The sequence below is a fragment of the Phyllostomus hastatus genome, unplaced genomic scaffold (assembly GCF_019186645.2).
Source record: "Phyllostomus hastatus isolate PE091 unplaced genomic scaffold, TTU_PhHast_1.1 phas_contig_86, whole genome shotgun sequence".
NCBI lineage: Eukaryota > Metazoa > Chordata > Mammalia > Chiroptera > Phyllostomidae > Phyllostomus > Phyllostomus hastatus.
Window position 1 is genome coordinate 17,860,439 of NW_025333977.1, and position 12,096 is coordinate 17,872,534.

A 12,096-nucleotide genomic window follows, 5' to 3' on the forward strand; every position below is an offset into this window, starting at 1 on the left:
AATATCTCAGGCCTTAGTAATTATAGCATCCTTAGTTCAGCTGAGATGGGCAAGTATATCATTATGTTTAAAGTTCAGAGCAATACAGAAAGCTAGGAGATCATGGGTTATTTTTTACTTTGTTTGATAAAAATTCTTCAGGTTGTACTATAATTCGAAGGAACAAAAGAAATGCCATTGAAAACATTTAGCCTTAAGTTCCACCTTTGGTTTTAAGTTAACTTCCTTAGGATGACAACAAAATGCATAGCTTCTTGATTGGGCTTTCTAAAATGATAAAACAAAGTGAGATAAATTGTGAACAGAATGACTATTAGAGACAATAAAAAATTCTTAGTTGATGAAAATGGTTGGAAAATAATAATTAGACTAATTTTAGAAAGTTAACAGATACAAAAGGTATACAGTTTAGCACCTCTTTAAAAAATGGATATCTTCCTGTGTATTACTTAAAACATAGATGTGTCTGCTGCCTGATAATATTTTATCTTGACATGCTGTTCCTATTTTTAAGTCTGTATAGCTCATTACTTTACAGTCACATGGTGTGATGCTTTCTATCTCCACTCACCATCTTCACTTTTCTTAATTTCATGAATTCTCTCTTCTCTCCCAGACCTCCGAGACTACTGCTCTCAGGAAAGGTCAGCTCCTGGCGCAGGGAGGACCCATCTTTTCCATGCATCACCTTTCTTTAACACAGCAAAGCGGGTTACAAACTGTGTGAAAAGAGACCACAGAGACCACTTGGTGGAAGAATTTATTTTACAGACGAGGAACCCCAAACCTAGACAGGCTAAGTGACCTAATCAACATCCTTTAACAAGTTAGCGATTTCAGCAAAGTAGAATTCCTGAGCCCTGATTCCCAATTCAATGTAGTCATATGATTAAAAACTAACTTTTTAGTTCTACAGATAGAGATAAAAGAACTCTTTTTTTTTTCTGTACAAGAATGAGTGTTTGCTAAGTTTGGTGATAGGGGACAATCCAGTGCTTACTGTGTACCAAAGACTTACTGAAAGCTGAGTGTCTTGAGTGGTTGACTTTATTTAATCCTCACAGTAATCCTATAAGGTTAAGAATGTTAATATCCCAATTGTACAGATGGGGGAAATGAGGCTGATAATAAATAGCCTGCTTAATATCAGACAAAGTCATGGACACTTATAAACTGTATGAACAATAATAAAAAACACATCCAGTCTTCTTACTTAAAGGCTGCCTGTGGGTGGCCAGGGAATTGAGTTCGTTCTTACCTGATCAGTGATGGGAAGGTGCAGGAGTGGGTCTCAGTGGGCGTCTCAGCCTTGGCACAGATCAGACACGGGTCCTGTAGCCTCAGCCTCAGGGTTATTTCCACTCGCCCACATTATCTTATCATCTTAACAGTACTTAACCCATGCCCCTCGCACAGTGTATGTAAATTTGTAGTAAAAAGTAAAAATTAAATGTCACTATATGCTAAAATCTATTATACAGTGGTAAACAAAACCCAGTCACCAAAATACTAGGAGCTTGGGAATGGTCTAACCACTCTTGTCCCACAGAAAAACCGGCATTCGCTCTCCATGCCACCATAGTCCCCATAATCTAGTGCTGCTACTAACTCAACCTCTACCCCTGTATTCTCTCCCCATTACTTTTCAATATGCTCTCACTGCATGACACACTGACAAGTCAATCCAGTATACTAAGACATATAATCATTTTAACTTCTGTGCCATTCATTTATTGGCCCATTAATTCCAGCAACATTCATTGAATACCTACTAAAGTGAGACACCTAGCTCAACCAAGGACATAAAATGAAGAAGACATAGTTCTGGCCTTTTAAATTCTATTTAGAAAATAGTATAAATATTTAACAATGCTAATGGAGGAAATAGCTTAAATATCATAATAATAATTATTATAAAATAGCAGTATGCACCTATTATTACACACATATTATAGATATTATTATATAAAATATTTTATGGTATTGTGTACTTGATATGTACCAAGTACCATGTTTTACATAGGATAGTTCAGTGAGCCTTATGAGGCAGGTATTACTAGTCCCATTTTATACAAAAACAAGGTGAGGCTCATGTGGGTTAGGGGTTATTTAAGGTTGCAGAGCAAGTATACAGTAGAGACAACAACGGGGAATGAAGACCTGTGTTGCCACCATGGAAAGCAGTATGGAGTTCCCTCAAAAAAAAAAAAAAAGTGGAACTGCCTTATGGCCCAGTGATTCCACTTCTGGGAATTTATATGAAAAAACTCAAAATATTAATTTGAAAGAATATATACATCTCTAAGTTCATTGCTGTATTATTTAAAATAGGCAAGATTTGAAAGTAGCCCAAGTGTCTATGAGTAGATGCGTAGATTAAAAAAGCTGTGGTAAATTTACACAATGGAATACTGCTTGAATGAAAAAAAAAAGGAAGAAATTTTGCCTTTTGTGACAGCGGGGATGGAACTAGAGAGCATTATGCTAAGTGAAATAAGCCAGTTAGATGAAGACAAATACCACATGATTTCACTCATGCGTGGAATCTAATGAACAAACTGAACTAACAAGCAAATTGGATACAGACTCAGAAAGTAGGCTGACAGCCATTGGGGTGGTGGAGCTGGGTGGGGGGTGAAGGTATTGAGCAAAGAAGGGAAAACAAAAGAAAACACACAAAGAACTCATGGACATGGATGATAGTGTGGTGGTTGCTGGGGAGAACTGGGAGTGGGGGGAGGTGGACAAGGCTAGGGGGAATAAATGGTGATGGACAGAGGCTTGACTTGGGCTGGTGAACACACAATACAGTGTGCAGATAATGTATTAGAGAATTGTACACCTGAAATGAATAGATTTGTTAACCCATGTGACCTCAATAAATTAGATTACAAAATAAAGTTGCAAAAATAAAAAAGAATCAACATGAGCAATCTGACCCAAAACTTGCACTTTACCTATTTCATTATGGCACCTCTCTGGTGTTGTGAAAGCAAAGGTCAGATTTTTGGTCATTCTACTTGGAGGGTTAAGGGAAGATTTCAATGAGGTTGTATGTAAATGAGGTCTGAAAGATAAGTAGGAATTCTGAAAATAAGAAAATGTGTTTCAACTTCCAAAAAAGACACAAAGGGTATGGTGTGAAAGTTATTGGTCAGTAGCTTTATGGCCCTGCTGTGTAGAATGTTCTACTGAAGTATTTGGAGCCCAATTCTGCTGTAGCCAATGAAATAGATGAATGAACTTGGAGTTTAAACATATTTTAAACAAAAAATCCCTATTTTTACAAGACTATTAGAATTTATTTGTGTGCAAATATTGCTTAATAATGGAACAGTAAGTTTTCTGAGAACAGGGTTTATATTAATTAATTCTTTCATGGGGTTTTGTACAACAGCCCAGGAAAGATTTATTAAATTAAAAAAAGAAATAGACTAGATTAAGGAATTAGGCAGTTCTTTGGTCTACTTGTACAGCAAATAGTAAAAATAACATCACTACTAATAACATAATAAAAATGCAAATATGGTTTCCGAGGTTCTCATTGCATCTTTATCATTGGCCTCACTAGCATGTTTCAAAAATGACTCACTTCTTTGAAATCATTGTTCAGTTTTTGTTACTTTAGATTTATTTGCATTTTCCAGAATTTGTGTAAATGGAATCATACAGTATAAACTCCATTTTTGTCTAATATTTTTCACTCGATATGATTATTTTGAAGCTTGTCCACATTGTTTCATGTACCAACAGTTTACTTCTTCTTGCTAAGCAGTGTTTCTTCGTATGGATATACTGCACTTTGTGTATCCATTTGCCTGTTGATTGTTGTTTGTATATTTCTGTTGATGAGGCGATGGCTGTTATAATGAAGTTGCTCTGAACATCCATGTACAATTTACTGCATTGACATATTCTAACATTTTTAGGGGAAAATAAGAACAGAATGGCTGGACCATATGGAAAGTATATGCTCAACATTTTAGGAAACTGCAAAGCTGTTTTCTAAATTACTTGTGCAACTTTATTTTCCTACCAGTGGGATATGAGAATTCTAGATGTTCCATCTCATTCATAGTACTTGGTGTTGTCAGTCTTTTAAATGTTGTCTATTCTGATATGTTACAGTGGTATCTCATTGTGGTATTAATTTGTATTTTCTTAATGACAATTGTTGTTAAGCACCTTTTCATGAGTCTAGACTTTACCCATATATCTCTTTTTAATAGCATTTTCCCAAGACTTTGCCATCTGTATATCTTTCATGGTAAAGTGTCTGTTCAAATCTTTTGACCACTTTTTTTAATAAATATTTTATTTATTCATTTTTAGAGAAAAGGTAAGTGAGGGAGAAAGAGAGGAGAGAAACATCTATACAAGAGAGAAACATCCATCAGTTGCCTCTTGCACACCCCCAGGTGGGTGCCTGGCTGGGGACCCAGGCCTGTGCTCTGACTGGAAATCTAAGTGGAGACCTTTTGGTTTTCAGAATGACACCAAATCTGCTGAGCCACAGCAGTCATGGCAGCCTGCTTCTTTGTAAGTTAGGTTGCTTGTTTTCTTATCACTGAGTAGCGGGTGTTCTCTTTGTACTCTGGACACAAATCCTTTGTTAGGTACATGTTATACACATATTGTCTCCCTGTCAGTAACATCTTTTCATTTTTCAAACAGTGCCTTAAACAGCAGAAGTTTTTAATTGTGATAAAGTTAAAATTGTTAACTTGATATTTTATTGATCCTAATTTTAGTATTATATCTAAGATACCTCTGCCTAATTCAAGGGTACAACAATTTTTGTCTATGATTTTTTAAGAAATTTTATTATTTTAATTTTCATATTTAAATCTTGAATGAAATTGAATTAATCTTTGTATGTGGCATTATTATGAATTAAAGTTTTTTCTTTTTATTTTTTCTGTTTCTCAAATATTACTTTCCTTAACTGCCTGATGCATAGTGTCTTATAAACCTGTATTTTTGTCTGAGCTGTTTGTAGCAGATGGAAAAGTAAATTCAGTATTACTTGATCTTGGCCAGAGCAGCTGTCAAGAAGTTCACTTTTAATTACTAAACATAAACTGGATTTTGTGATGTAAAAAAACTTCCTATTATTTGAGAATGAGCTAAATAAAAACTGCGAGAAACTGCATAAGTTTGTATTCAAAGATAGAAGAAGGGACAGCCCATTACTGAAATTTAACAGGGGTGGGACACCAAAGACATAATTTTCCTCCTACTTCCTAAATTTAAACTAGGCTATAATCCAATTTAATGTGGGATAGATGCGCAGGAGAAAACACCCAAGTTTATTGTGCAGATGTGTATTTGGAGGTGCTGTAGGATATGACATCCAAAGAGCCATTGGTCTGCTAAGGTTTATATGCTCTTCTGGAGCTAAGAAAAATGGGGATTGTGGTTTGGGGTTTAAAGGGGCTGGAAGGTTTACATAGAAATGGAAAAGCAAACGTTTAGTGAATAAATGTTTGCTGGGCCATCTTTGACATGGGGCACAAGAAGGACTTTGATTAGAGGATCCTTACTGGGGTTCTCTCTGTGTACCATACATAGTTTACATTACACTATAGTTTTCTGTGATGATGTTTCCCTTCCTGGAGTAGGCTCTCTATCTCAATTTCTTTTAGGTGGTTAAGGGGAAGGTCACCATTTTTTCTCTGAGTCTTTTACTCCTTAGTAACCAGATTAAAATCAGTATCCAAAAAGGCATATTTTGAGGTGGCAAATTTTGCTTCCCCTCACAGCACAGTGAGAGACAAACATGAATTATCTGCCGAGCCCCCCATTTTACATGGAGGAGTTACATTACCTCCGTAGCAGAACACTGATTTACTCACTTTTAAAAGAAGTTGAGATTTGAGGTATTAATTAAAGTTTGAAAATGAGGAGATGTTTCCCATATGATTCACATTGATAATGGTCTTTCCAATCCTTTGTGCATCTGGGAAGTCTCAAGAATTCTTCCAGCCAATGATTCCAGCATTGAGGGGACTAGAAACATTTTCTAAACATAATCCAATACAATCAAAATTGACATTTACTTTTTTAAAAGTATATAATATTAAAGAAAATGCAAATTCTGATTTCAAATGCCATTGTGAAATGTCACAGAACTACTTATTTTCTCCCTCTCAAGCCATTTCCTTTCTTTTGTTGACACAGTCCCACTTTTTAAATTTCTCCCATATTTAAATCACAGATTTACATCTTTTTCTAAAAGTCTGTCTAAAATCATATTAAAAAGAAATCCATTTTTTCTCTGACAGTAAGAAGATTAACCTCTTGTTTATTCATTCAAGTTGTCACTACATTATGAGAAAACTGAGGGACTAAACCCTGTTTGTTCACAGGCATGAGGTGAATTTGCTGAGAGAATGTCGGTGTTGGTCACTGAGATCCAGGGATGGTCCATGTTGCTGTACGAAAATTGATTACCTTTTTACCATTTAATTGTCTCTGAAAAGTTTTCAGATGAACTGGAGATCATTTTTTAAAGACTTTATTCACTTATTTCTAGAGATAGGGGAAGGGAGGGAGAAAGAGAGGAGGAGAAACATCAATGTGTGGTTGCCTCTCACATGCCCCCTACTGGGGACCTGGCCCACAACCCAGGTATGTGCTATGACTGGGAATCGAACCCGAGACCCTTTGATTTGAAGCCTGCACTCAATCCACTGAGCTACACCAGCCAGGGCTAAAGGTCATTTTTTGTTGACCTGCATATTAAATTAAAAGAAAGTTCTGAGTTGAAACTTAGTGTTCTGAGCTTTGTGCACATTATTCATGTGGATGAAAGGGAAACACTGGATACTTTGTAAAGATGTGAAAAGGGGAAGAAGGTTGGGAGAATTCCAGGGGAGAAATAATAAGTAGTATAGAAAAACTGCAACTTCCAAATCCAGTGCATTATGATTGTTCTATCAAAAATAATATTTTGATGTTTTGTGAGAGTTTTTAAAAAGTAACAAGAAGGTGAAATGTATGAAGTGCAAGACATTGATCTTGTGTATTAACTTTCTGAGGAAAAAAGAAATCATGTTGCACTTTCATTAGTGTTGCAAATCCCTAAATCATTATGGTATTCATTGCAATTTGTTCTGAATTTAAATTTGTTATAGTGTGCCTGGGTAATGCTCAAAATAGGGATTTGTTGTTCTTTACTGAGTTCTCTCCTAAATGTGTTAGAGAAGCATAGAAAATCTGTGTCTCCAACATACTGTTTTGAAATTTTTACCCAGAGAAACCCAGAAGTGCATAATGTTTAAAACATCCAAATAATATGTCACATGAAACTAAGTTAATCTTAAAAATTATGTCTATTTTAGAATTATCTTTGAAATACATATTATAAAACTCAAAATACCATAAGAGAAACTGAAAATCATTAACCTGACCATCATCTTCAAGTAGTAAAAAGTCAATGTTAAAATTTAATATGGCTAATTCCTTGGCTTGACTGTCCATAGTTTAATACCAAGATAACTTACATAGCTCTAAATCAGTAAGTTAAATTGTAAAGTTGGAATTTCCATGTTTAATTTTTTCTGAGGTTCATTGTCACCTTACTCATTCCAAAAATATGTAAAGTAAAACTGTTTTAAAAGATATTTTAGCAAATGTGTTTATCTTTACTTATTTCAGAATATTTCCCTAACCCTGTTAATGTCTTAACAGCAGCAACAACATTAGTAAATAAATATTTTTTTAAAAAGGAAGTGATCTCACGGATTTGCAGACCCCACCACAGCATGCTCAAGAACAGAATTAGTGCGTCTTCGATCCACCCCAGAGGTCCAAAGAAATGCCAACAGTAATGTTTCATGAGATGATTTCCACAAACAAGACCACTGAAGGAACTGAGGTACCAGTAGGTGTCCCACGTAGTTTTGATACTCCTCTCTCTTTTAAAGCTTTCAGACTTAAGGGATCATAACAATAGTAGGGGGTAACAAATTGACCGGTGTCTAACAGGAACCTATATAAATCGGGATCGAGTTTATCCATGCCCTTGTTCCTAACTACTTGAAACTGCAGTAGAGAATTCTTAAAACCAGTTATGGCAGCATTCAATTGTATTTTCTGAATGCCTCCATTGTTTTGCTCCATTTCTTAACATGCTACATTTTTACCTTGCTTAGGCCACCATCTCAAACCTTGCTATTCAAAATATGTCCACAGACCGAGGGCATTAGTGTCATCCAGGAGCGTGTTAAAAATGCAGAATCTGGGGCACTATCTCAGTTGTCCTGAATTGCAGGCTGCATTTTCACAAGTTCGGCCTTAGACTTCTGTGTGTATTAAAGTGTGAGAAGTACTGGTCTAAAAGATCTCATCTTTAGTCTCCCTCATGTAGGATGGGACATTTTCTTGTGACTTCCACTGTTTCTACCTCTGTCCGGTGGATTTCTTCTGTTTTGGGAATGTCATTTTATCCTTTTAAGCACTGATTCAGGCTAATTTCAAATTATGTCAAGTTTATCATTGCTGGCATCTATTTCATGTTATATTTTTCTGTTTTTACACTTGCTCCCCTCCCCTTTTCTACAGAGCAGTAACAGAGATGTCTAAAATGTAAATCTCTCCATTCTCAGTTCATATTGCTCATCTCATTGTTCGTGATGGTCCAGCCACACTGGCATCCTTCTTGTCAGTTGAAAACACCAAATTCTTCCTTGTCTCTGAGACTTAGTACCTTTTTCTTGCCTCTACTTATAATGCACTGTCACCTGCCTCTCCATGTACATGTATCAGCCCTGTCTGATATACTTGACCTGTCTCAGCTGTTCCCCTGTCCTGTTAGGGGCCTTGTATGAAAATCAGATGCATACTTTTAAATACCTACTTTATCACTTCAGAGTTCATATTACTGAAAAGTATACATCATGATGTGAAATCACTGATTGTGAGTAAGAAGTTTTTATCACTTGCTCAACTCTGACTCCTGTGTTTGCAGTGGAAATAAGCCCTTTATAATTATTTGTCGCATAAATAAATGAACAAATATTCTGTTGTCTTTTTCATTCAGTTCAGGTACTTAACTAAACATATACAGAGCACACGCTATGTTCTGATTATTCTTAGTGATACAATGAAGAAAATACAGTCTCAGCTTCCTGAATAAAGCTGACACAGTACAAAGTTAAATCTTAAAGTTCTAGAACATTATTATGGTTGAGCCTTTGTCAGTATCGAGGGAAGCAATGAAAAAAGAAAGACTTTGAAACATATGTCATTAAAGTACTTCTCAGAAATAATTTTCTTCTTGTCATACTTGGCTGAGAGCTTTTGCTTTTCTTTTCTAAATTAGAAATTCATGTACATAGACATGTAAACACCTGAAAAAAAATATTTCCACTGAAATAGTAGTGAGGAGTAAATATCTATAACAGGAAGTGATAAAAAAAGTCAATCAAAGAAAATGTAGTTAGTGAAACTAGAGGCTAAAGTTGAAGTTCAAAATGAAATCAGAATGGCTGGATTCCTGTATCTGACATTTTTGGATTTTATCAAAAAGATGTTTCAAAAGTTGTAGTCACCCACATCAGAGCACTTGTAAAGACAAAATACACAAAACAAAGCCACTGGAAAGTTTCAATTATCTGAAATTTAAATAAGAAAAAGAGAAAAGATGACACTAGGAGAAACTAATTTCTACTATGTGTGCACACGGACACTTATAAACTGATTTATTCGGTTTCTTGACAGTTAAAATTCATAAACCATCTCTGACCCAGACAGTTTTTTCTAAATTAAAATTTCCTTTCTCCACATATTGTTTTCTTTTTCCCCTCCCAGCCATGTTGTCCTTAGCTATTTTCTGAAATACTTGGACTGTGTACAATTCCTGTAAGGTTGCCTCTGCTCATTTTGTAGAACTGGCTGTAACAAACGTAATATCCTCAGGGGGACCTGACAAGGAGAAATGTCTTTGCTTTACCACACCCTTAGAATTTATACTCTCATCAGTGAAACCTGGGGTCCACTTAAGCCTAGGGTAACAAGAGCCAGGGAGTTACTAAATGAGTTAAGAAGCCTTCATGGGGACTGTTGCAAACTCAAGGATGTGAGGCCTATAAAGAGTAGGCACTGGTGATGTACCTTCTGGCTTTCTTCTCGTGTGTCATGAAGGGCTGCTGTCCAGTTTTGCTAATCATCGCAGTTTTTATTTTAGGAATAGCCAAATTTTTCATTTTAAATGAAATCTCCCGAATTTATATAAAGCCTTCTCTCTCCTTTTCTCTCTCTCTCTCCTCTCCTGTTTGTCTTTTCTCTTTTCATTTTTCTGTTTTATTCAGAATATAGTACATCATATATAATTGGGAGCACTAGTTTGATGTTTTTCAAAAAGGGTACTAAGTAAGAATGTATTAACCTTATATTAGAAATCTCTTCAAATAGTTGGCACTAGGATTGATATGCCAATAACAGCATTTTCATTAAAGACCCAGATTGTGGCTCTGAGAAACTGTCTAGCCAAGCAAATAAATCTTGCATAGAATCCCAAAATGCTATTGTTGACTAAGGCAGAGGCTTGTGAGATTTTTATCTATGAGGATCATTCTTCAATCTGTCAGCTACAGACTTGGAGAAGGATTCAGGTAAGACATTTGAAGCAATTAGTGTATATTACCAGTTTTAGAAATGTCTGCCCTTCAGTAATGTTTTCTAAACACTTACATCTCTAATTTTCTAAACATCTTTTTTTTTAATTGCCTGGAGTTGATAGATAAACCCAGTAAGCCATGTCAGTAGACCTAAACCAGGTCTACATAACACATTTACTGCAGAGTTGGTGATACAGTTTGATTTCTGTTTTTTTTTTAGTACAACTCTTGATACTTACTTGGAGATCATTCTAGGTTGGTGATACTCAACTTTGACTTCACATGAGAATCACTTGAGAAATTTAAAAAAATCTGATGTCCTGACTACATTCCAAATCAATTAAATCAGAGCCATTCAGTGGGGTATAAGAAGGATCAAGACATAGTAATTTTTTAGCTTTTTGAGTGGATCAGAAAATTATCTAAATGATAGTGACTAGAATTCTCTTTAATGCAGGTAGTTATAAGACTCTTAATACCATGGGGACCAGATAGGCTTCATAAACATAATAATTCATTTAACAAACATGTATCAAATGCTAACTCTGTACTAGATGGTACTTTGCTTGTGCAGGGCAGATGCATTGCAAAGATTAATAAAACTATTTTGGCCTCTTGAATATATAGAACCTAATAATGAAAGTCAGTTATTATAACTGAGTAAGTGAAGTCTTAAAGTTGCTTTGGTGGAAATATGCCTGTAATAGTGTATTGGGAACTGCCCTTCTTTGTTTCAGGAGCTGTAACCGCCCCCCCCCCCCGCCCCCAACCCGCCCCATGGCTATGGTTGAGTAAGTGACTTTTCGACCATAAGCCACTAAGGAGACAAAGCTTATCTCCCTGGCAGGGGCACCTCCTCTGCCTCTTGTACTTCACCCTGCCTGGCCCCCAATGCATGATCGGTCATCCAATGATGGGTAAGATTCCTCAAGGGAAGGATGACCTCAGACAGATACAATCACTGGGCCCCCAGGGAAGGACTTGGGGGCTACAGAAAAAGGGTGATGGATCCTCGCCCCTTGGCTTTGACATAGCCTGAGTCCTCATTCTGTCTTCGAGAAGTCTCCTAATCTCCGGGCTGCCTTACTTCCCCTGCCTGACTTAAGCCTGAAACAATGCTGGTGGTGGGTGCAGCCCTGTGCCAGAAAAGACAGGTTCCCTAGATTGATGAGGCCTGAGAAAGAATATGTAAAATCCTGTGAAACTTGATTTGTTTAGGATGCTCTCAATTAAATGATAAGGCTCCAAGCAGGAAGTGAGTTTGTTCCCCAAAGTTTTATGGCCCTTTAGCTATCTGACCCTGACTCAAAATAGGCCCTCAGAGTTATTTGTATGTTATCTGTTGTTTGATCTTAACTGTCTGATAATGATTAATGAGCTTTATGTATACATCCTGTAATCCTATGAAAATTGAACCCAATAAAAGCTGGACATGGCAAGGGTCCAGGTGCTCTCCTTTTGATAGGGTGGCCAA